The sequence below is a fragment of the Mesoplodon bidens genome, assembly GCF_964165515.1.
Source record: "Mesoplodon bidens genome assembly, chromosome: X".
NCBI classification, from domain to species: Eukaryota; Metazoa; Chordata; class Mammalia; order Artiodactyla; family Ziphiidae; genus Mesoplodon; species Mesoplodon bidens.
In genome coordinates this window covers 38,821,599-38,848,414 of record NC_138163.1, presented here as the reverse complement: position 1 = coordinate 38,848,414, position 26,816 = coordinate 38,821,599, and the positions used below count along the sequence as shown (strand labels likewise).

Sequence of the window (26,816 nt, the reverse complement as noted above, 5' to 3'; positions counted from 1 at the left end):
ACTCTTAGAGGAAAACATAGGCAGAACACTCTATGACATAAAGCACAGCAAGATCCTTTTTGACCCACCTCCTAGAGAAATGGAAATAAAGACAAAAATAAACACATGGGACCTAATGAAACTTAAAAGCTTTTGCACAGCAAAGGAAACCATAAACAAGACCAAAAGACAACCCTCAGAATGGGAGAAAATATTTGCAAATGAAGCAACTGACAAAGGATTAATCTCCAAAATTTATAAGCAGCTCATGCAGCTGAATAACAAAAAGACAAACAACCCAATCCAAAAATGGGCAGAAGACCTAAATAGACATTTCTCCACAGAAGATATACAGACTGCCAACAAACACATGAAAGGATGCTCAACATCTTTACTCATTAGAGAAATGCAAATCAAAACTACAATGAGATATCATCTCACACCAGTCAGAATGGCCATCATCAAAAAATCTAGAAACAATAAATGCTGGAGAGGGTATGGAAAAAAGGGAACACTCTTGCACTGCTGGTGGGAATGTGAACTGGTACAGCCACTATGGAGAACAGTATGGAGGTTCCTTAAAAAACTAAAAATAGAACTACCATATGACCCAGCAATCCCACTACTGGGCATATACCCTGAGAAAACCATAATTCAAAAAGAGTCATGTACCAAAATGTTCATAACAGCCCTATTTACAATAGCCCGGAGATGGAAACAACCTAAGTGTCCATCATCGTGTGAATGGATAAAGTAGATGTGGCACATATATACAATGGAATATTACTCAGCTATAAAAAGAAACGAAATTGAGCTATTTGTAATGAGGTGGATGGATGTAGAGTCTGTCATACAGAGTGAAGTAAGTCAGAAAGAGAAAGACAAATACTGTATGCTGACACATATTTATGGAATTTAAGAAAAAAAATGTCATGAAGAACATAGGGGTAAGACAGGAATAAAGACACAGACCTACTAGAGAATGGACTTGAGGATATGGGGAGGGGGAAGGGTAAGCTGTGACAAAGCGAAAGAGAGGCATGGACATATATACACTACCAAACGTAAAATAGATAGCTAGTGGGAAGCAGCCGCATAGCACAGGGAGATCAGCTCGGTGCTTTGTGACCACCTGCAGGGGTGGGATAGGGAGCGTGGGAGGGAGACGCAAGAGGGAGGGGTTATGGGAACATATGTATATGTATAACTGATTAATTTTGTTATAAAGCGGAAACTAACACACCATTGTAAAAAAAATGCTCTTAATTTTCAAAAGCCAACATAAAGTTAACTTTAAATTATGTTGAAGTACAGAAATATTACAGAGAAGGCATTGACACCTTTAATTGTACACCATCTGAAACAAATATTTTTGGGGTAGGCTTCCTTAAATGTTTCACAAATATACCAGGCTCCAATCAACACAACTTAAGTGAACCTTCATTTAACTGGAAATTTTCCTGCAACTCTTAAGAGAAAGATAAATGATCATAATGCAAACTATTCTTGTAATGGTCCTTTAAAAACAAGTATTCAATATATGTTTCTGAAGCTGTACACTTGGAGACTTTAAAAACCGTAAATTAAAGCCATTCACAGATCCCTTCCATATTCTTCCATATTCTTTATTGCCCTTAAAGAAATACATTCATCCCTGATGATACAAATGCTTCTCATTTTTAGATAAAGTTTAATTTAGTGTAGATCTCGGCTTACTGTTCTCTCTTTGCCCATGTTTTATACCAAAATACAACATTCTATTTTAGCTTCATAAAAAGCCATTTTTGAACAAAATGGCTCCCAAATGCATTGAGAGGGTTAATGCCACCTCATGTTTTTTGCCTGACTGGCAAAATAGCAAGGCCTGATGCAGCAGCTGCTACCATGTTCTCAGTTACTTCAGGAATTTTTACAGTTTATTGGCGTAACGTGAGAGTTTATACAATTATCTACAGTATGTCATGACTAATACATACACATTACTAATATTACAAGCTTGCTGCTTGGGCTTACTTTTTCCATTAAGAAAAACACTGACATTGTTATGTTAATTATCATGGAAATCTATGGTGTATCATGTTTTCACCTTTGAGCAAAAACATTAGAATCCATTAAGTTCGTATTTTTTAATTGGCATACTAGACAACGTGCCAGTTTCATGACCCACTTTGGCCTTCAACCCAGTCCACCTATCAGTGAAATAAAACATGGAAAAATCATTTTCATGATATCGCTCACCTACTGAAAAACTGCCAGTGGTTTCCCTCTGCAGCCTAGTATTTAAGTCTCTGCATTTTCTGGCTCCATTTTTCTATCTTCTCTCTTACTACTAAATATCAATCAGCTGAACAGATCCCAACAGTCATCTGTACATTGTTATCTTTGAACTCTTACTTATACATTCCTTTCACCTGGAATGCCCTCTCATAGCAAAACTTTACCAGCCGTCAAGGCTCACCTCAAAGCTTAAGTCCTTGATTGAACCTACCTTGATTAGTCCCACTGTGTCTATTCCTTTGGCACTTTTTTTCCCAATTCCCTTTTACATGTCTGTACATATCATCTATCCAAAGATATTGCAAGTTCCTTGAATACAGAGGCTCTTGATGAAGTAATTTAACTTCTCCCTCTCCATTAGATTATATATCTTTTTAAAATTAGAAGGGTTGGATTAAATGATCCCTAGGGGTCCTTCTGGGTCTAAAATTTTATACATCTATTTCTTGCTCATCCTATAACGTGTATATCATAGTCATCTGATAAATATTTTGAGCTGTCTATCTGACTTTATCAGTGCCTATTATAAAATTACCCAGTTATGGCTATTGGAAAATATTCTAAGTATTGCAATTTCCAGATGGCAATTACAAAGAGCTTCCAGCTTAATCAAGCAGCCATAATTAGTAAGCTAAATATTCATTCAGTCATTTTCTCATTCAACCAATATTAATTAAACATCAGGGACAGGTTTCATGCTCTGACGTGGAGATGACAGACCTGGCCCCTGCCCTCAAGGAACTCGCAATCCAGTGGGAGACACAGAGAAGTCAAAGCACTATTTACAATAAAGATTGCTAAAGAGAGTCACAAACAATACTATAGAAATATATGGAAGAAACAGCTAGCAGTGGCTGTGAGGTAGAGGAAGCTCAAGGAAGTGTTCCCAGGACAGGCAACAACTAAAGTGAACCCTGATGGAACCAAACAGTCAGCATTTCAGGGAGAGTACCAAGCACAAAAGTGTGGGGATAAGAGAACATGGCAAGCTGGAGAAAGTGCAATTTAGAATGCAACTTTAGGTTAGGAAGGGTGAAAGAGAAGCTAGAGGGACAGGCAGGAGTCAAAATTAAGATGGGTTTGTATGTAATGCCGACAAGTTTGGATTTTTGTCCTTAAGCAAATGGGTAGTTGATGTTATGTAAATATCTCCAGATAAGTCATGAAATTGACTGAAGATTCAAGTTTTATGTTAGAAACAGTGTACAGCAGAGACTGTTGTCCCCCAATATCTGTGCTTCCCTTCTTATACAGTAATAATAATTTTAGCTGGGCATATGGCCACATAGCTAAGGACCACATTTTCCAGTCTCCCTTGTAGCTAGGTGACACCATATGACTAAGGGCTGGCCAACGGGACATGTGCAGAAGTGATGTAGGAAACTGCCAAGATATACCCTTACATAGAAGGAGTGTCTTTTCTTCCGCCCCTTTTCCCTGCCCTTCTGTTGGAATGAGAATGTAATACTGAGTTAAAGCAGCCATCTAGGATTACAAGATGGAAGCTCCTTGTTAAGGTGGCAGAGCAACAAGACAGAAGGAGCCTGGGTACCTGATAATTGAGCAGCTGCCATCCGACCCTGAACTGCCTACTTGGACTGTTATGTGAGAAAGAAATATCTTGTTTAAGGCACTGGATTTGGGAGTCTCTGTTACAGCAGCTTAACTTGTATCCACATGAATATACAGTGGAATTTAAAATTGGATCTAATAATATATGTGTGTGTCTGTGTGTGTGTGTGTATAACTGAATCACTTTGCTGTATACCAGAAACTAACACATCGTAAATCAACTAGACTTCAATAAAAAATAAATTAAAAAAATAAAATAAAATAAAATTGGATCTAATAGACTCAAGAACTGTACACACTTACCAATAACACCAGACTGAATTTAAAAGGGAGTTCTATAATTCACATCTTTCAAGTTTAAGTGAGAGTGTATAGGTTATCAGAATGTAGTTGTACTAAAACAACTTAAAGTAGTACATATGAATAGAAGGCAAAAATGAGTTATCAACATAAATCACCTAAATAATGTGGTTACAATAGTGTAGCCATGGGCTCATGTTAATTTGTGGTCCTAAAATTACTATTCCAGTATTTTTTTAACTGATAGAAAAGTTTTAATTAGCAAAGATGACACAGGAAAGGCAGGAGCAACATCCACACCCAGATTTAGTAGTATCCATGCTCCCCAACCTAAGGAGACTGATTTCTAAGGTTCTCAAACTATCAGGTAAAAGTGACTATAATAGGTCTTCAAGAGTCTCAGGTTGCCCTGTGCATACTATTCCTAACACAGCAAGCTATACACAGGAGCCCAAAAAGCCCTTTGGGGATACCCCAACAAGGCTTATCCTATCCCATGCTGCCTTCCAGCGTTGATATCCATCCCCCACTTTCCCCACCATATTGAAATTTACCTTCATGGTCAGGCTCTTAGTATCTTTCAAGGTGATAATTACATGTCAAGTAAACTATTCCATGTTAATAAAGCAAGTTTGGAGGAGACATCGCCAAGGCTTTCTGTAAACCCATTTTAACCTGCTAGAGCAAAGTACCTAACCTTCATTTGGTTGGATCCAAAAAAAAAAAGTGGTTTTGTTAACTAAAAACCAAAACTAAAATGAACAAACAAAAATTCTTTAGAAGCCACAGGTCTAACCAAATAGTGGAAATGTTAGGCAAATTATAAGACTGCAGTACTTTTGGCAAAGAAGTAACATTTTAGGGACTTCCCTGGTGGTCCAGTGGTTAAAAGTCCGCCTTCCAATGCAGGGGACACGGGTTCAATCCCTGGTCTGGGAACTAAGATCCCACATGCCGTGGGGCAACTAAGCCCAAGCGCCACAAGTGCTGAGCACACACCACAGCTAGAGAGCCCGCATGCCGCAACTACTGAGCCCATGCACTCTGGAGCTCGCGTGCCACAACTAGAGAGAGAAAACCCGCACACCACAACTAGAGAGAAGCCTGCGCACTGCAACAAAGAGCCCGTGCGCCACAACAAAGGATCCCACACCCTGCAACGAAGATCCCACGTGCCGCAACTAAGACCTGACGTAGCCAAATTAATTTAATTTAATTTAATTTAAAAGAAAGAAGTAACATTTTAAAAACAGACAGAAACACTAGGTGCCCTTCAAATCATGTCATGGAAGCTATCTATTCCTACACAAGTCCCTTGGCAGCTTGTTTTTCCACTAACTACATTTTTCCAATTGAATGTTAAATGATGATGGTCACAACTGTGATTTTATAATCCCAATTTAAGTCACTGGAAAGGGATATAGGTAACAACACAGAAGGTACTTTGGGCACACGAAGAAAGAATGAGGGTTTTATAACTAAGGGCAGCACTTCAGCTTGATGGAGCCAGAGACTAATTTTCCTCTTCCTCATTGTAGTGATGATGGACTGTGAACAAAGAGCACCAAGAGAGACATACTAGGCTTTACCAGGCATTTCCACAGCTCTTTAGGAGAACAAAAAGAGTGAACCGGATACTGTGACTGCCTCTCAGAATGAAGACAGGACTTGGCCTTGTTCACCACTGCATCCCCAAGACCTGGGTCAGAAGGTACTTCACTAATTTTTCTTGAATGAATTGATGTGGAATGCCTCATTTCCTCTCATCAGAGACACGGTGCTGCCCTACATAGTAAGGCTAATTAGAGCCATTGAGTCTCCTCTATCTGCAAATAAAGTAGATTCATCTTTAAAAATGGTAGACGGGGGCTTCCCTGGTGGCACAGTGGTTGAGAGTCTGCCTGCCAATGCAGGGGACACGGGTTCGTGCCCCGGTCCGGGAAGATCCCACGTGCCGCGGAGCGGCTGGGCCCGTGAGCCATGGCCGGTGAGCCTGCGCGTCCGGAGCCTGTGTTCCACAACGGGAGAAGCTGCAACAGTGAGAGGCCCGCGTACCGCAAAACAAAACAAAACAAACAAACAAACAAAAATGGTAGATGGACCTAACCCACACACAGAGTAACTTACAGCCATTCTAAACCATTTAAGGGTCTAAACCATTTTTGGCACTAAGTTAAGCAGAAAATCAAACTATTGTCAAGTAATAGTTTATGCATATACTGTAATGGGTTCATTTCTTAAAATCAATGAATGATATCTCAAGTCATAGAAAACTCAATTTGCACATTACTCTAGATCCTCTTTTCTAAATGGTGTGATACTTTCTCATTCGGAATGGCCCTCTTAAAGCAAACCAACTTGGCTTGCCTTAAATAAGCAGGTTTCTAACCCCCTTCCACATAGCCCAGTATCATAATAGCTTAATAACAAAATTAGCAATGGAAAAAGACACCAAATTTCCTCAATCGAAATTCCCAAATCAAGCATCTTTTTTTAATTCCACAGCACTTGACTCCTTGATCCCTATTAATCTCCGTGATAAAGATATGCTTCCACCTAATTATCATAAAGGTGCACTTAGATGTTCTTCTAGTGACAGCAGTGTCATCTTGTTTGGTTCTATCCTACCCATCAGCTGTGACATCACCACACCACTGCCACACATAAAGAGCAGAGAATCCATGTACAGAAGGAAATTTAAAAAAATACTTAAGGGCTTCCCTGGTGGCGCAGTGCTTGAGAGTCCGCCTGCCGATGCAGGGGGCGCGGGTTCGTGCCCCGGTCCGGGAGGATCCCACATGCTGCAGAGCGGCTGGGCCCATGAGCCACGGCCGCTGAGCCTGCGCGTCCGGAGCCTGTGCTCCGCAACGGGAGAGGCCACAGCAGTGAGAGGCCCGCGTACTGAAAAAAAAAAAAAAAAAAAAAAAATCCGACTATTTCACAATATCTGTATATAATATCATGCAATACATTTTTAAAATAAATTTATTTATTTATTTTTATTTTGGGCTGTGTTGGGTCTTTATTGCTGTGCGAGGGCTTTCTCTAGCCACAGAGAGCTGGGGCTACTCTTCGTTGCGGTGCGCGGGCTTCTCATTGCAGTGGCTTCTCTTGTGGAGCACGGGCTCTAGGCACGTGGGTTTCCGTAGTAGTTGTGGCACGTGGGCTCAGTAGCTGTGACTCGGGGGCTCTAGAGGGCAGGCTCAGTAGCTGTGGTGCACGGGCTTAGTTGCTCCGCGGCATGTGGGATCTTCCCAGACCAGGGATTGAACCCGTGTCCCCTGCATGGGCAGGCGGATTCTTAACCACTGCGCCACCAGGGAAGCCCATGCAATTCATTTTATAAGACCCTTTCTGTAACACGTCACCCCAGTACTAAATCCCAGCAAACTATATCCCTGTTGCTTTTATCTCAACCACCTATCCACTAGTACTCTGTCAGGCGTAACCTTCAGAAATATTAAAAAAAAAAAAAAGCCAGTGTATACACATAAAATTTCTCAGGCATCCCTGGCTCTGGTCCATTATAGAAGCATGCACAGACAAGGCGGTAGCCACTCACACAAGCGGGTGTAGCAGTTTTTGTTTGTAAATACAAGTCTGGCTTAGTTATGTAGTACTAATATCAATACACTTGTGATAAATACATAATGAGCAGATTTATATAAACAATTTGGACTGAGAATTCAAAATCAGATAAATACATAATCCTTTGAAAGACCAGTTGTGAATCAAAATGAAATTAAAAGAAGGCGTTCTATAGCAATTTGGAGCTAGATGGCACAAAACAGCCTCAAATGTGCATTACACTGAGCAGAGCTCTATGGACATTTTGATGGGGAAGCAGTAGTACCAACAGCCACACTACTTCCAGCCCCTTCATGGCCACATTTGTTTCAAAACATATTTCTCTTTTTGGGGTGATGAAAGTGTTCTAAAATTGACTGTGGTGATGGTTGCATAACTCCGTGAATATACTAAAAACCACTGAATTGTACACTTTTAATGGGCGAACCGTATGGTAGCTGAATTATAGCTCAATAAAGTTGCTCCCTATTTTTAAAAACATGTTTGTGGAGCAAAATATTGCACACAAAAACAGCTCTGATTGGTTGCCAATATAAAGGATTCTAAATATGATTTACCCTCAAATTCTTTTCCCAGTTCAAAATAAACGTGTACACACATGCATGCACATCTGCACACACACAGGCAACATACAGGCACAAAGCTTTGGACATTAGAATGTCAGAATGCGGGGCTTCCTCGGTGGCGCAGTGGTTGAGAGTCCGCCTGCCGATGCAGGGGACACGGGTTTGTGCCCCGGTCTGGGAGGATCCCACGTGCCACGGAGCGGCTGGGCCCGTGAGCCATGGCCGCTGAGCCTGTGCGTCCGGAGCCTGTGCTCCGCAGGGGGAGAGGCCACAACAGTGAGAGGCCCGCGTACCGCAAAAAAAGAAAAAAAAAAAAAAAAAATGTCAGAATGCTTTCCTTGTTTTTCAGTAAGACCCTTGCTCTTCAAAAGTGCCTTATTAAAAATACCTTGCCAACTTTAACGCCCTACTCTGATGGTTCCCCTACATTTCTCCAGAATGTTTTCTAACATGCCTTAGTTAGCTATCATGCTCCTATATAATGTCCCCTGTGAGAGACAGAATAAAAGGAAGGGTTGTGGTTCAAAAGCACAGACTCTACAACTAGACTGCATGGATGCTAGATCTTTTACTTACTAGGTGTGTAACCTGGGGGTTGTTATCTAACTTCTATATGCCTCAGTTTTCTCATCTGTAAAATGGGGATAACAATGGCCCCCTCCCTCACAGCACTGTTATGTGGTTTAAATGTATTAATGCATATACAGCACTTACAATGGTGCCATACTCGTGGTGGGTACTGTAGTAAATTATTACTGATTGGCATTAGTATTAGTATTGGCTGATATCAAGTTGCTTCATGTTCTCTGTTGCCTTTGCTAGACTGTAGGATTATTTCAGGGCAGTGAATACCTTTTCTCCCTCCTAACCAAATGCTTTACATACAATTACTCCACAAATGCTTCCTCAGAATGTTTAAACACCACAGCTATATGATGCCAAAAGCACTTAGAAAATTCTGTAATAAATCCAAAACTCATTTTGATAAATGTCAAATTGTGCAAGTACATATGCAGACCTAGAATAATGGTTGGCATCTCCACTGCTGAAGTTTTAGTTAATCCCATCAACTGAAAGACTACGAAAGGATCCTTAGTCTTCTATATCATTAGTGGAAAAGCACTAGGTTAGAACCAAGGGCCCTACATTCTGCTCCTAGATCCACCTCAGACAATGCAACCTTCTGCAAGCCACTTAACCTCACTGTGCATCTGCCACTGGAAGGATAATTAACCATTCTTCAAAAGCAAGATGCTCTAAATAAAGGGCATTATCTTTCATATTGAGCTCATTTCTTGAGGGTAGAGTAAGTCTAATCTTTGAAAAAAACTTTTAAACATTTTCTTTTCCTGTTCAAATATGATGCTGCTGCTGCTGATTATAAACGCAGGTAAAGCTGCTAATACATAATATATCTCATTAGTGTGGTGAGCTAGGCTTTTCAGTACTTGAACATACATTATCATAATAATCATCACAAAACCCTGTGAATAGACAGCAATGAGTTGCCTGGTTCTTTCCCTTCTGTGCACCTATGGCATTCCAAATCCAAGTCCACTACCCACGGGGTATCTGTCTCATCACGTGTCTGACATGGCAGCCAAAGGAGAACACTGGAAGGTGGAAAAGCAGGCATGCTACCTTCATATACTTCCGACTCAAAAGGTTAGACCAGCTCTGCAACTACAGCAGCTCTCAGTAATCTATTTAGACTTAGACATTCATTTATCAAAACTGCTCTTGAACTTTTATCATCTCTAAGTGGCTTGACTACTACGAGTCTTCCAATATTTTCCACTTTGAGGGCTTGAAATCTGTAATAGAGATAAATCAGGAAAGTGTATTACCTCTTGAAGTATCAGAACACCAGACGTTTTCATGTTTAAAAGACAACACCATTTTCTGTGCACATTTTCCTACATCTCCCTTTCCCTTCAAAATGGAGATTAAATTTTAAATCCTATTAAGCTAAACAGTATTGTATTTAAGTATATACTGGGTCAATCATATTTAAAAATTGACATTTTCCTCACATTCAATGTAATGCCATCTTTGAATAAGTAATAAGCCAAGCACTTACCACAAACTTTCTTCTCTTCCAGAAAACTAGTGCTACTTCTAAATGGTCTACTCACCATTTAAAAGATACATGTTCAGAAAATAGCATCCCAGCTAGGATTAAGGCAGTATAAAGGAAAGATGCATTTTTCCCTAAGATTTCTCGTTCATATATAAATGGCAAAGCTCCAAAAGTTTTAACCAGTTAGGCCATAAATCTACTAAAAGAGTCAATAATAACTATACCTACTATGTGGCTTGAACTGTGCTTAGCACTTTATATGCATTATTTCATTTAATCCTTAAAACCAACAGACAAGGTTCTTTACAGAGGGGGCAACAAGGCTCAGAGAGGTGAAGGGAGTTGCCCAAAATTACACTGCCAACAAGAGGCAGAGTTGGGATTTGAACTCCAGCCTGAGACTCCAGGGCGGAAGATCTTAGCCACAGAACTCTATACAGCCTTCGCACTGAGAAACATGCAAGAGTGGAACAGAAAACTTCGTTGAAATGAAGCATTCTTTAGAAATAAGTGGGACCACGAAGCAAAACTCTACAACTCTCTTATCCCTTTTTACTGAATAGACTATAAAAGCACGTCACACATAGAATATAAAAACCATTCCTTAGTCACCCCTCTATACCCATGTCCCTATGATCTTCGGGCAGTAAAATGTTACAACAAGGTCAGGCCCTGGGAACTGTGTCTGGAGTGGGACAGCAATAATAAAAGTGGGACAGCAATAATAAAAACCAGTTGAAAGATTTCCTGTTTGACTTACTCCATTTACTTTCACCCCCTTTCTTCACTTGCCTTTCTCTTCATCTTTCTCATTTGGAGGAAAGCAATTCACTGCTTTGCAACAGGCATACCTCTGACGTGCTGCTTGCCCCTTTTCAAAACCACCTCAAACTCTAGAAAACTTTTATCAACCTCCGAGCACATGAGGCTTGATAACTTTCCTTTACTATTAAATATTTCAGTAGGCAGCAACTGACAAAGCAGTTTGCATAGTGAATGCGTTATAAAGGAAAGCAGCTTCAAAGTTAGCAAAAGTTAACTTCAGTCAGTGACACAAGCAAGTGTGCATAGAACGGGGCAAAGCTTTGATCCCATCAATTGTGCTGCTTTAAGTTCATGGTCATTATGTTCTAACAACCTCTCTTCTGAAGTCAGCAGTCCCTTGGCAGGCCCTTCACTGTCAGTCTTAGCTACCACCCCGCAACATGAAGACCTCAGCTAGCATGCAACACATTTTAAGATTCAGATCATTATCAAACAACCAGAGTGCTCGCTTGAACTAAAAGAAATTATGCAACATAGGGGGAAAAATGGATGTCTATTGCCTTTGCTGTAGGCCATTAGGGGTTTTAAGGCTATGAAAATATATGAGCATTTGACTAAAGGAACAGACTCAAACAACAGTGTGGCCTCAGTGTTTTTCGAAGGGTCACCCCAGGGTTACCACAGCTGCCCTTGCAGGCAGACTTTCTCTGAAGTACTGGGTTTTACCTCAAATTTTCATTATGAATACTGAAATCTGAAGCACAATGTATTTGAATTTAAATATTGTTAATTATTTAAAATTAGCTACCACTGAATGTTCTCCTCAACGTTTGTGTAAAATAAATGCTTCAAGAAAACACAAGCTGCTTTATTTTGTAACTGCTAGTACAGCTTAGCATGTCATCATCCCGCTCATCCAGTATACCCAGTGTGCTCCAGTTTGAGAGAAAGAGCACTGGACAGAGATTCTATTTGTTTGAACTAGTGCAATGCCAGGAATATAATAGGTACTCCATAAGTATTTGTGGAATGAATTGGCAGAATGGCTTCAAGGACTAGTTTTCAACTCCAAGAACATTCCAGAAAAACCTTTTGAGACACATAATTACAAAAGAAAACCACAAAAGAACAAGGATAAAGAAAATACACCAATTATGATTTACAAATATTGATAAGGGAGAACAAAAAAAAACATACTTTGCTTAGTTTAGTTAGAAGGAAAAGGCTGCCAGGATGTCATACAGAGATAATATGGCAGGGGGTAGGGGTGGTTAGGGTGATTAAAAACCAATTCCAGTTAGCGAACACTAAGACGAGTTTTCAACTGACTCTTGTGCTTTCCTTTGTACATTTTTAGTATTAATGATTTCAAACTTACGGAGGAAAATAAGGAATTGTAATGGATACCCATGTTCCTGTGTACCCAATGCATGATGCTGAAACTACTGAAGTCCAGGAACCATGCCTCATTTGTTTTATACCTTTCTCTGGCTTTTAATACAGATTTCTATATACATGAGGAGTTCAAGAAATGTTTAACAACTGCTAAGAATAAGTGTCTAATCATATTAAATTCGTAACTACATCCTCTCCTTGAGCCCCTCCCCAAAAATGACTTGCCCTAAAAAAAGCATGCTTTGTTTTAAATAACAAAAGAAAAACAAAAAATAAATACTTTTACTGGTCCTAGATGAAAGAGTATTGAAAGGCTGGGGTCTCAGCTCATTTCAATCATGTGACCCAGCCGTATCTGTTTTCCTATGATAAAATGAGGCTCATATGACCGGCCCTCTATCCAGAGTTGTTGCATAAATAAATCAGCATGTATTTACATGGTAACCATTACAAGCGAGGTAGTGGGAAGGATAATATAGCATATTTACCTCCCTAATCACTACCAACAGCAACGACTTACTATGTGCAAGGCCCTGATTTAAGCACTTTTATGTAAGGTATAAAATCCCTTATCTGAAAACCTTGGTGCCAGACATGTTTCCAAATCCAAAAACGTCCAGACTTTTAGGTAGGCAGTAACCTGCATGTACTATACATTATGTAATACCCCAGTATGGTCTGAGGCACTGCCCCATAAACACATTACTAATTTTACAACAAAACCAAATAAATATTAACATTAAGTAGAATAAAGGCTATAAAATACGTTTGCATCAGTTCAAGTCAAATTTTGTCAGCATCTGAGTTTTGGCACCTAACTTACCAAATAAAAGTTTTATCACACCTTTTTATTTATTTATTTATTTATTTTGCAGTACGCGGGCCTCTCACTGTTGTGGCCTCTCCCGTTGCGGAGCACAGGCTCCGGACGCGCAGGCTCAGTGGCCATGGCTCACGGGCCTAGCCGCTCTGCGGCATGTGGGATCCTCCCGGACCGGACCGGGGCATGAACCCGTGTCCCCTGCATCGGCAGGCGGACTCTCAACCACTGCACCACCAGGGAAGCCCATATCACACCTTTTTAAATTAAAAATTGCAAACAACAAATTTTAGATGTACCTAACTCATTCAGTCCTTCTAAGTACTCTAATATCGAAGTTCTCTTATTCCCATTTTACAGATGAGAACTATGAGGTACAGAGAGATTAACTAACTCACCCAGTACACCCCAGCTAGGAAGTCTCCTGGCCTAAACTGCAACCCAGGCAGCCTAGCTCCACTACTGTGCTCTTAACAACTATGCTCTATGACTTCTCTCAGAAACTGCTTGATGACACCAGACAAGCATGTGAAAAGTAAAACAGTACTAACAATTTAAGTATCCAAAACAACAGAGGAAACAGCACAAGGCAGCATTTATTCCTTATTCAACAAACTATTTATAGAGGACATACCATGTGCCAGGTGCTCAGGAGACAAAGATGAGCGAACCAGACAAGGTCCAGGTTGCCTTCATGCAGCCAGAGACCGGTGGGGAAATGGCCTGGCATCAAATAAACATAATTATGACATGCATGGCAAGTCTGTGTGACTGCTGTTCACATCCAGAGGAGGAGATCAGGTCAGTGGGGGGCAGTGTAATAGGACATAAGATTGGAACTGTTCCTTGACTAGTACTGGGATTTGCAAGGACAAAAAGAAAAAGGGAGGGCTTTTGAAACAGATGATGGCATGGCATCCATTCAAAACGCCATTACTGTGTGCCTACTCTATGCCAAGAATAATGCTAAGCACAAAAGTTCCAAACTAGGTAAAAATCCATTTAAACCAACAGAGGATTTGTGTAAGAGAATAATAAGGACAAGTGGGATAGTAGGCCTGGGTCATATCATGGAGTACCCTTGAGTGTTGAGGAGCTGGGATTAGACCCTGCAGGAGACCCTGAAAGTTATTTTGCAGGTTTCTGCCTCACAATATTAGGATTTAGCCCTATGGAATGTCAATGACTGTCTGCATTCCTATTTGGGGCCAATTAGACCTCAAAGCTGGATTGCTTTCAAGCAAGGGCTCAGGGCAACAAAATAAATGCCAAGTCTAAATTCACTTAATCCTCAAGGAATAGAGAAAACTCTAATCTCTCAAAAACTAAAGGTATGGCAATTTGAAAATGCTGGAGAAGGCAATGCCCAACTCCTCTTTTTTTCAATTATTCAATTAATTTATTAATTTATTTATTTATTTATGGCTGCGTTGGGTCTTCATCGCTGCGCACGGTCTTTTTCTAGCTGCGGCGAGCGGGGGCTACTCTTGATTGCGGTGCACGCACGGGCTTCTCATTGCGGTGGCTTCTCTTGTTGTGGGGCATGGGCTCTAGGTGCGCAGGCTTCGGTAGTTGTGGCACACAGGCTTCAGTAGTTGTGGCTCGCAGGCTCTAGAGTGCAGGCTCAGTAGTTGTGGTGCACGGACTTAGTTGCTCTGCGGCATGTGGGATCTTCCCGGACCAGGGCTCGAACCCATGTCCCTGGCATTGGCAGGCAGATTGTTAACCACTGTGCCACCAGGGAAGTCCCCCAACTCCTCTTAAAATCCCAAAGGCCGTTTCTAAAACCTAAGTTATTCCTTCATACGCAAATGAGATTTCCAACCTTCCAAAGTACATTTCTATGAGAAAATAAAACATCATTCTTTGAAAAACAAATTCTTAAGTTGAACGATGATCTGATCTTTAATGAGGCTGGTGACAACTTACCTCAGGGCACAGGTGACAATGTGACAGTGGAAACTCAACTGCTTTTTAACATACCTCAGAGTTCCCACTCCCCTATCCCCTTATCTAAGCAGAGTGGAAGAAGTGAATTACATATTTATTCAGCATACATCTCGTATCAAAGATTTTCATTCTCAGGTCTTAATGTAAACAACTGAGTAGCGAGGTATTCTATTTGTCCTCTGCAAAACAAATTCTCTTTACGCCCACTAATTTTTTTTTCAGTCACTGACCTTCCACAGAGAAGTAGGTAACAAAGACTCTTCAGTGGCTTCCCGCTGTTCTGAGAACGAAACTCAAATTATTTCTCAGAATCTCCAGGCCCTGCATCACCTATTATCTGCCTCTTTCCAGGCTCCTTAACTCCTGTAACCACTCCCCCACATAGCTCACTAGACTCCATCCACGCTGGCTTGTTTTTTGTTCCTCAAACATCTCAAGTTTGTTTTTCTGCCTCAAGGCCTTGACTCTTACTCTTCTCTCGGCTCTTGACAAGGTAAGCTGACAAGGTAAGCTCAATCTCTCTTCTTTCACGTCTCTGTTCAAAGGTCACCTTTGCTGGGAGGCCTTTCCAGAGCACCCTTACTAAATAGGCCGGTCCCAGTTCTCCATCTCACAGTATTTCCATCATTGTTGTCACTACCATCTATAAGGATCTTCTGCATTTGTTTCCTTGTTTATTGTCTATATCCTCTGGTGGAATATAACCTCTGTGAGACTCTAGAAGAACAAGGATCATGCCTCTTAAGGTTTATCATTGTGCATAACACAGGGCCTGGCAAATAGAAGGTGCTCAACAGATTTCGTAAAATAAATTACTAAATGAATGAAGAATATATTTAAAGGCTGATAACTATGAATGTCAGTAACTTGAGAAAGTCTTTTTTTTCTAATTTTGAGATGTTTCTCTACAGCTGTTCATTTTTCAAAATTCTTTCTACATTTTCTGAAATCTGGTGACACCTGACAAATTGTTGTGCTAGTTCATGGCAATAAAAATATATCACTCAACCAATGGATTTAAGAAAAAATACTTTGAGGAGGTTGTAGTTTATTAAACATCAGTAAAATCAAACAATTTGAAAATTGGTTAGTCTCATTCCACTAATGTAAGTCAAATTACATGAAGAAAAGTAATTTAAAATGTAAAGAAATGAAAAAGAAGAGAATTCGACAGCAAACTGCAATTATGTTTACTAACATCAGAAATATCCAGTTTGATAACTTCTAGGTGTACTAGGTGGATTATCAAGTACATTTTGAGTAACATTCTAAGATTCAGAGCAAAATGCTTAAGACAAACTCATATCCACCTTTATCTTTTTTTCTGGCAAACATAAGTAGTTCATACTAGGGCAATGTTACCTTAGACTTGGTATCAGTAACAATTACCAAGGGAAAAAATGGCATAGTAACATAAACTCTTTTCTTTGAAACGGTTGGCAAGTTTGTACATCTTTCCAGAAAGGGTTGGCAAGAAAATTACAGATTTAGAAGGGTGCGCCTATTGGTATAAACCCCCTTTCCCTACTATATCCCATTTTTTAAAAGAACTAAAGTGAAGTCAGAAATTTACCAAATGAATGAGGGAAACTACAAATCACCTGTAAGCCATATAAGCCATATAACTAAACTGACGATCAACAGACTTTAATATTCTTGTGAAAACCACTTTCCTGAGAACATCACCTTAAATTCGATACTTTCATACCGCCCTTTTTTAAAGTGTGCTTATAAAAATGGCAGATTAAAAGCCTTGGGAATTTGAGGCTCTTATTTATCTATTTTAAAAACACATCATTTGATGTTGCAGCAGAAGCTACATGCTTTGTCTCACCGCCAAAAAAGTGCTCCCAGGACAGTAAAATTTAGCCATCATCTTCATTCACAACTTGGTTTCCTCTGACATGATTGCCAATTAGTACAAAGTATGTCAATGGCAACACCTGGTCACACATCAAGCAAACAATTCTATCACTGTTAAGTATAAGGATATTAATAAAAACTTGCAGATAAGGGAGCTATATTTTTAAACGTAAAATGATGTCATAACTGCTTAATGGATGATTTCATTTTTCTCAGTTTTCAAACTTGAACACTGGATATAGCCTACTTCCAAGAACACAGCCGCCAAGGTCAGCATGTGCTAGCTCACTGTATCTGCCTCCACTTTCAGCTTCTTCATTCAATTTTCTTCACGCACTAATTAGCGCATGGAAGTGAGTAAACGAACCTCAGTATGGGAGCTAACAGGGCAACTGCATGGGGAGAAGGCGATATTGCTAGTGCTGTGTGAAATCAGCTTCAGCGCACTAATCCCCAATCCACAGAAAAGTCGTCTCTTTGACATGGTTTTTAAATTCTGCTTCTTGAGGGTATATACAAATATGAGATCTGAAGTAAGAAATTGTGGCTACTTTAAAAGAAAAAACAAAAACAAAAACAAAGGCAGGGGCCCTCCCAACAGAGACAGTTTTAAACTCCAGATTCAGTGTAACCACCTCTACATCAAGATATAGAACTATTCCATCACCGCAAACATAAATTAGACAACTCAAGAGAAGGGAACAACTCAAGAGAAGGAAGGAAAAAAAATCTATTGTCTTTATCCGTACTTTTCTTACCATGTTCTTGTTGTTCCCATTCAGTGTGCTTAGTAACCAGCCTAAGCTAACTTGAGTGACTTTATCCCAAACCACTAGTCCTCTGACTACATTAAAACGATGAACACCCCAGTCTGCAGGAGAAACGGAGCCAGGCATCAGTCTCTCTCTCTCCCTCTCTCTCTCTGCCTCCCTCTCTCTCTCTCTCTCTCTCTTTCTCTCCCCGGCCTGCTTGGCAGCGTGGGAAGAATCTGATTCAGGACCATGTGCTAGGATTAAACACAAACATACATACATACATTCTAAGTGGTTGTGGTTCTTTAACTAAGTTACTGAAAACTAGAAAGAAACTTTCAAGTTCCCCAGCTGGTATTTGCTAGAGGATCATTCCCGTCACTTGCAGTACACCGTAATAGACTGTAAGCTTCCAAGAAAATCATTAGACAACTGTGATTAATCCAAAGAAGCCAAGACTTTTAGAGATGAAGACGTTCAAAGCAGAGTTAACAGCTTCGAGGAAGAGAGGAGTGTGCTCCTGACTCGGGAGCCAGCAGCGGAGCCTACCAAGTTAGAAGATTATAGAGGAGGGACGGTTGGGAGGCACAAAGCAGAAACTCTTAGAAGGCAAGAGACAGTGGGGCCCGAGGCGGGCAGAGGGACCCCAGACCAAGGGCAGCGACAGCCCGGAGGAGAAGATCTTAGAGGGATAACAAAGAAGCAAAGGAAAGCTAGGTACAGTGGTCCTCGAAGAACCCAGGCGACTGGCGGAGCCAGCGAGTCCGGGAGGTAGGGATGAGAAGGTGCAGGGATGAGGGCGCACAGCGGCAAGCGAGAGAAAATGGGTTGGGGGGGGGTGAGGGGACGTGCAAAGAGCGAAGGTAGTTCCCTGTCCCTCTGCCCCTGGTGCAGATCCCAACTCCTTACCGCGCGCCGCCTGGCCCCGCCGGGTCCCAGGGGCTCGGAGGCGGCTGATGGAGCCGCTGCGACTTCAAGACCCTGCCTCACCTTGTTTGCCGCGTCCCGGCGTCCCGCTGACCGTTTGCCGGCTGCTGCGCTCCGAGGGCCAAAGAGGTAGTCGCGCGGAGCAGCTGGGGCTCTGTCCGGCTGTGAGGCACCAGCCCCCAATCCTCCGCACCCCCTGCTCGCCCCGGTCACTTCGCGAAGAGCACGGACCGTAACCCGAACGCCGCTCCACTTATTTCAAACGCTCCCGTCCCACGCTTCCCCGGAATAGGAGCAGAGCTTCTGCGGCCGCAGCGGCAGAGCCTCCGCCTGACCTCACCGGGGGGTGGGGGGCGGGAGCCCAGTTGAGGAGGGGAGGGGGAGGGAGCGCGCGGGCGGGGGAAACATGGCGGCGGGGGTGGCCCCGGCGGCGCCTGCGCGGGAGGCGGGGGAGCTGGGGCTAGGACCGTGTGTAGGGTCCGAGCACAACTCCGCTGCAGCCGATGCGCGGCGAGGAGGGGCCCGGAGGCGGGGTGACCGCGCAGTGGCCCTCACGCCTCCGAAACCGGGACGCTCGGCTTTGAGCACACTTGGCTTCTAGTGCCCAGGGGACAGAAGAGGTGAAAACTGTCAAGTATCCAGGGACACAGTGCGCCCGCCAAGAGGAGGCCCCCCGGTGCTCCTGCCTGCAGTTGTCGCGGCCCCTCTTAGTCACAGGGGGCCCGGGCACAAGGTGTGCCCTCAAGCCTCTTCCCCTCGGTGGGGCGCGCACCTCGAAATCAACCTGACCCGGGCTGTCACACAACTGTTCATCACTTCGGATGCAACGAGCGCTTCATCTCTGCCCTCCCTACGAGAGGTGCAGACGATTAAGAAAGTGGAAGAATAACAAATACGGCACTTCAGCATTTTACCGGGCGTCTGCTTAGAACCCAGCGCTGAATTATTCACTCACTTAACTCTCACAGCTACTACACAAGGTCCACAGTAGTATTATCTCCATTTCACAAGTGACAAAACTGAGCCGTAAAGGTCAAACTAGTTGCCCAAGGTTACACAACTGGTAAGGGGCAGAGCAGGACCCAGGATCCCAAGCAGTGTGATTCCAGCGCCCAAGCTCTTAACCGCTGTGCAACGCGGCTTCCAAACTGGTGGAGCTGCTATTCTGAGTCAGAATCTTGACTCTCTCCTCCCGGTTCTGTTAGCCAAGCCCCCAGCAAAAACCCCAGTCAAACCTGTTTTTCCCCTTTGCAGGTCTCCTATTCATTCTTTGCCTTCCTGACGGTTACAGCCTGGGGCCACCTTTTTACACCTCTTCCTTTGCCTTTTCTGCTTATAATTCCAGACTCCTCCTAGGAAAAATAATGGGAGCATGCTGTTAGCAACCAGTTTACTCACTGTTTTTTGTTTTGTTTTGTTTTTTGTTCTTTTTTAAGGAAGTGATGGGGTGAGTGTGGGGACTGTAGTTCTTTATGTTTCCTAATATTTCTCCCTTTGCCTACCAGTAAACTGATCAGGCATCTGAGATCTCAACATTGTTGACTTCGTATTTCAAATTCCATACACTGAAATTCTAGTAGTGCATTTTAAGTAACTTTGAAATTAATCAGTTACTCAAAAACTTGCAAGAACTAAAGCTATCACCACATTGTTGGGCTTTACCAAACTGGTAGTAAGGTAAGAAAGAACTCCAAGTGCACATGTAATTTACATTATTATCTTTTACCTGTCAGTGGATTCAACACGATTCATCTTTGTTAACAGGCGTGCACTCATTGGCTTCTCTGCTATGCTTATTCAATAATTGTCATCATATACCTGTGTTACACACAAAATGCCTATTAGGTGGAAAGCACCTGTTACAGGAGTTTACAGTCTCATTGAGATGTGTTTAAAGCAATTGATTTCAGCGTGTATGAAAAATCTAGCACGTTAAGTTAAAAATAAATAAGTAAATACAACTGAGTTGATATACATCCAAGTCATTGCTTCATCCCTGCCATAAAAAGGTTTAAGTGGGGTAGTTTTACAGTAAGTTCTCAAACAGAAATAACAGGAAAATGGGATAATCAGGTGTGGTCCTGATTCACACTATTCACCCTTCGGATACATATCAAGGATGGGGGCGGTTACAGAATCTGCATCTGAACAATGGGATAGGAATAAGATACATTACAAATAGACTTATTCGGTAGGAATTAGTTGCTATTTGGGTTAGGATGCTTTGAAAAGTTAATCTAGTGGACAGAACACTGTGACTTGGAGTCAGAAGACACTTATGAGCTACGTCACATTAAGTTAACCCCATCACCTCTCTTGAGTGTGTTCTTCCTGAATTTAGAGTGGGGTAATAATGATATCGGCCTGATCTGCGTCACAGCATTGTTCTAGGTTTCAAAACAAAAAACATCATGTGAAACTACCTTGTAAACCTGTAAAAAATATATATAAATGTAATGCAATGTTTTCATTAATATCAGACTGATTGGCCACTAGAAGCTAGGGATTTAATCGTGAAGGATGTTACAAGTTAACCTGGAGCCCAAAATGCGAAGAATTAGAAAAAGCATTTGGAATACAATAGTACAAGAAAAATCTAAAGAATGGGGAGATGTAACAGAGGTTCCAGGAATAAGAAAACAAGTCAAAACAAAATATTAGTGGTGAAGAGAATACATAAAATGATGATGGCTATTATGGGCTGAATTTTACCCCCCCCTCAAAATTCATATGTTGAAATCTTAACCCCTAGTATCTCAGAATGTAATGTTATTTGGAGATACATTATTTAAACAGGTAATTAAATTGAGGTCTTTAGAGTGGGCCCTAATCACACATGACTGTTGTCCTCATAAGAAGAGGAGATTCGGACACACATGGGCACACACACTACCATGTAAGGATATAGTGGGAAGGCGGCCATCTGCAAGCCAAGGAAAGAGGCCTCAGAGGAAACCAAACCTGTTGACACCTCGATCTCAGCCACATAGCCTCTGTGAGAGCTGTGAGAAAATAAATTTCTGTTTACTGTTTATTGTTGTTTAAGCCATCCAGTCCATGGTACTTTGTTGTGCCTGCTCTAGCAAACTAATATAACAGTAAAAAATTTAAATGCCAGCTGGATATCCTCCGTATTAGTTACTGTTAATTGCTGCCTAACAAATTGCTGAAACCTGGTACTGGCCTAAAACTACACACATGTATTACCTCAGTTTCTGGGGGTCAGGAGTCCAGGCATAGCTTAGCTGGGTGCGATGCTCAGAGTCTCACAAAACTACAATCAAGGTGTTGGCCAGGTTGCGTTCACATGTGGAGCTCAGTCTTCTTTCAAGCTCATTCAGGTGGTTGTGGATTCAATTCCTCAGGGCTGTAGGACTGACACCCTGGGCATCTACAGGCTCTAGAGACTGCCCCCCCTCCATAGTCAGCTTACAACAGGGCTGTTCGTTTCGTCATGGTCAGCAGAACTCTCTCCCCCAGAAGGGACTTTAATTACATCTTCAGAATCTCTTCACTGTTGTCATGTAAAGTAACCTAATCATCAGACTGGTCACCAAGCATATCCACAGGTCTCAACTACACTTAAAGGAGAAGGGAATGTACAGGGCGTGTACACTGGAGGGCAAGAATCTTGGAGGTCATCTTAGAATTCTGTCCACCATGCCCCCCAAAAGTTTGACAAGACCAATTTAATTATATGTTTATAGAAATTCAACAAGACAGAGATCATGCAGGCAGATGTGGACACGCATGTACACACACCAAAGAGCACCCAGCCACAGCTGAGGCCTAGTCCCTCAGGAAGCATTTGCCAGCCTGCTGTGTGCCTAATAGATATGAAACCAAAGGGTTTCGATTGCATTAACTCTGATTAAAGAACAAATTGAAAAGTATTAGGACACCTTTTTTGACCTCTCTGCTCAATTTGCATTTCTTTGAAACACTCAGCTGGTCCATTATTGAATGGAACCGGTATTTATAGAGAGCCCACAGAGGGTCTGCTTAGCCCCTTACTCACTCCATAGAGTGAAATAAGGAACAGAATAAGGAGAAAAGTTTCTATTCCCCTGTGGCTCACAAAATAGTCTAGACAAGTCACCAAAACATATATATATGGTGGGGTGGGGTGTGTGTTTAAATACAGAAATAAACACACACTCTCTAAGTGAAGAGAAACCAACATGTACTATCCTCTTAGTCAGATAAGTGAACTCTTAATTGGGCTTCAAGGAGAGGTCAAGATTGAGCTTGAAGCCAGGAAAGGATCTAAAGGATCTGTACAGATTTTCTTAACATCAAGGATGAAACTAGCCATAAACTACACTAACCAGATTTTGTGTGCAGGACTCTGAGAAGATTCTAACCCTGCCCTCTTCTGTCAAAATTTCAGAGTTAACTTCTCAACACAGCTCCTATGCACTTCATTCTTACAGGAGCTCAAATTTGGAGGGTTAGAAATCAAAAATGTCCTGGGTACTCTGGAATCAAAGCGTTCTAAAAATAGAACTATAGGATGAGTGCAAAGGATACCACTGAGGGGTTTTAAGCGTAAGAGTGATAAGAGGCAATGTATGTTTGAGAGTCACCATGACTTCTCTGAGTTGGACAGGGGCAAAGGCAAAAGCAGGGGGACTGGTAAGAAGGCTGCAGTAGGCAGACAAGTGATGATGCAGCCTAGAATAGGGTGGTGGCAGTAGAGACAGAAAAAAAGGCAGATGGAACAGAGATATATTCAAGAGGATGACCCAGCAACTAGGAAGACCCATTCAACTAGATGAAAGATGATGTCATTTATTATCCTGGGAAAGACGGAAGCATTTAGGTTTTGGAGGAGGGTTTTTTTCTGGGGCGGGGGGTGGATTGCATTGCATAAAGAGTTCCATTTGAGACATGTTTACCTTTGTCAGTGAGATATTCAAGAGGAGAGATCAAGCAGGCAGGAATGCATGCATCAAAGGCTCAGAATAGATTCTCTGTGATGAAGAGGCTTCATTGGCAGGCTTCTATAGGAAATGGTACACAACTGTTGTCTGTCTCCCCACCAACTTGCTAAAACATGATATACATAACAACCTGGATGTATCTCAAAATAATTATTCTAAGTGAAAGATGCCACACAAAATGGGTGCATACCTTATGATTCAATTTATATAAAATTCTAGAAAATGAAAATGAATCTATAGCAATAGAAAGCAGATCAGTGATTGCCTGGGGATGAGAACCTCAACTGTCCATTCATTCAACAAATATTTATTGAATGTTTCCCACATGCAAGGCCATGCTACACTCTATGAGAGACACAAAGAAATATAAGATCTGGTCTCAAAATTTATAAAATCGTTTTGAGGATATATGTCAAAGCTCAGGTCACCACTATGCCAAGCACATGTGATGTGTCATATGTGTGATACAAGCAATGGGAATTCATATAATCACTCTTTGTCATATCAGTAAATTGGAAATAAAGTCCCGACATCAGAAATTTGGTTAAATATATTATATGAGTATATAATTGAATATTCCACACTCTTTCAAAAACAATACATGATTTCATGTGTTGAAATGGAAAGATGTTTATGATAGGCTACAAAACAGTATTATGATTCTCCATCCACAATAAACACATATATATGCATACAGAGAAACAATTAGGAAACTATACAATAAGATAGTAACAGTGATTATCCTTTCATGTATAAGATTATGGAGGTTATTATATTCTTTTCCTTGTATGTACTTTCTGATTTTTCTGTACTGAGACTGGAAGAATAAAATAATGTAATTTTTTCTAATAAAGAGGAAAGGCCTTAGAGAAATTCTGATGCAGAGTCATGTTTTAGCCAAGTCATTTTTAAAATTTTTTTATTGAGGTTTAATTGACACATAACATTATATTAGTTTCAAGGATACAACATAAAATGAGTTGATATTTGCATACATTGGGAAATGGTCACCACAATAAGTCTAGTTAACATCAGTCACCATACATAGTTACAAAAATTCTTTTTCTTTTTTTTTTCTTGTGATGAGGACTTTTAAGATCTACTCTCTTAGCAATTTTCAAATATGCAGTACAATATTATTAACTATAGTCACCATGCTGTGCATTACATCCCCACGACTTATTTAGTTTATAACTCAAAGTTTGTACCTTTTGACCCCCTTCACCCACTTTGCCCCCCCACCCCCCTCCAGACATGTCATTTCTAGATGGGACTATATCCACTAGAGATACAGAACTAGAGCAGGTAGTTAGAATACATTTCTAGAGAGATGGTAGTTAAAACAATGGAAATAATTAAGAAAACTCAGGGGAGCTTAGACTCACGGAAGACTTAGTTACCAGAGGAGACACCAAAAGAATGGGGAGAAAAAGAGATGGCCTCCAAGTGAGAAACAAGAAAACATCAGAACCAATGGAGAGGTAGCTGTGCTAAACGTAAGACAGTGAGGGGCACTTACTCTCACAGAGAGCATGGTAACACTCTCCAAGTAGAAGTTTCCAGAGCAAGTGTAGAATTTTAAAACTTATGATGCCTTTTAAAAAATTTACCACAATATTACCATATAAAAATAGTGTCATCTTTCTCAAATGCAAATCTAAATATGTCACTTAGTTTCAAACTGCTGCTTCTTTGCACATTAGATCTCACAGAAATCAGGAGACTGGGGCTGGAAAGGAACACAAAGACCATTTTGTCTTGGCACTTGATTTCACTGATGAGAAAATTGAGGCCCAGAGAATTAAACTGATTTGCCCAGGGTCACACAACCAGTGACTTAAATATAGTTAAAATGTTTCAGCTGTTTGTGCTAAAGGGGAATGCAGGAGGCTTGGTAAATGAATCCTTAGATATTCCACTAATCTCACTTTGTCAACAGTTTCAAGGTCCTCCTTTCACAACCTTTTCCTTTCCTGTAACTCTGGTTGGCCTGCTCTATCCCCCTTCTTTCCACCTTCCCCCTTCCTTTCTCCTAAATCTGTCTCTTCTGCAGTAACTGCTTTATTTTGCCAGGACTTTACCCATAGGATCATCATAATAAGAATGCCCTCTTCTTGCCATGCTAGCAAATAGCTTCTCCTTTTACCAGACTCAGCTCAAGTGTCACTTTCCCTAAGAAGCATTTTCTGTCCACCCAGGCGGTAATGCACACACCTCATTGCAGTGGTAAAGAGCAAAGTTTGTCTGGGTTTGAATTCAAGTTCTGCCACTCACTGTGACCTTGGGCAAATTACGGAATCTCTTTTTGCCCACTTGTAGTATTTTGTAACATGAGGAACCTAATAATTCCTTATCTATTGGATTTTCCTGAAGGCTTAATAAGTTACTATACATGAAAGCACTTAGAACCGTGCTTGGCACACAGGAAACTCTACAGAACTCTTAGGTACTATCATTATCTTGAACCCATGCCTCTCACCAGAGCACCTGAAATACTCTCTGGTATTTTGTAAATGCCTGCCTCTCTCTACTAGACTATAAGCAGTTAAGTGATACATAACATAATTACATGTGAAATATGATGTCAAAACTACTTTTGAAAGGACTTCCATGTCACTTCTTCCAGGCTGGCAGGTGAGCTCCCCTAAATACTATGTAACTTGGATAAGTCTTTTACATTCACTGACTCTTCTCCAATCTATAAATGGGATAGTGACACTCACTATTCAACATGTCACAAATTGTGATGAATAGTGAATTAATGTTACTAAGGTACTTCAAGATGAAAAGCACTAAAGAACTGCACAGTGTTTTTGTTTGTTTGTTTGTTTGTTTTGCGGTACACGGGCCTCTCACTGTTGTGGCCTCTCCCGTTGCAGAGCACAGGCTCCGGACGCGCAGGCTCAGTGGCCATGGCTCATGGGCCCAGCCGCTCCGCGGCATGTGGGATCTTCCCAGACCGGGGCACGAACCCATGTCCCCTGCATTGGCAGGCGGACCCCCAACCACCGCACCACCAGGGAAGCCCTGCACAGTGTT

The 26,816-nt window shown here is 41.4% G+C and overlaps 1 protein-coding gene across 1 annotated transcript in view; it reads right to left on the bottom strand.

The window, feature by feature from the left end:
* Positions 1-19,029, bottom strand: part of KLHL13 (kelch like family member 13) — a gene marked incomplete at its 5' end in the record, with an annotated part of 190,814 nt that extends 171,785 nt beyond the window's left edge. Inside the window, one exon of the mRNA XM_081222704.1 lies at positions 18,898-19,029. The remainder of the gene's footprint in view (positions 1-18,897) is intronic.
* Positions 19,030-26,816: the final 7,787 nt, after the last annotated feature.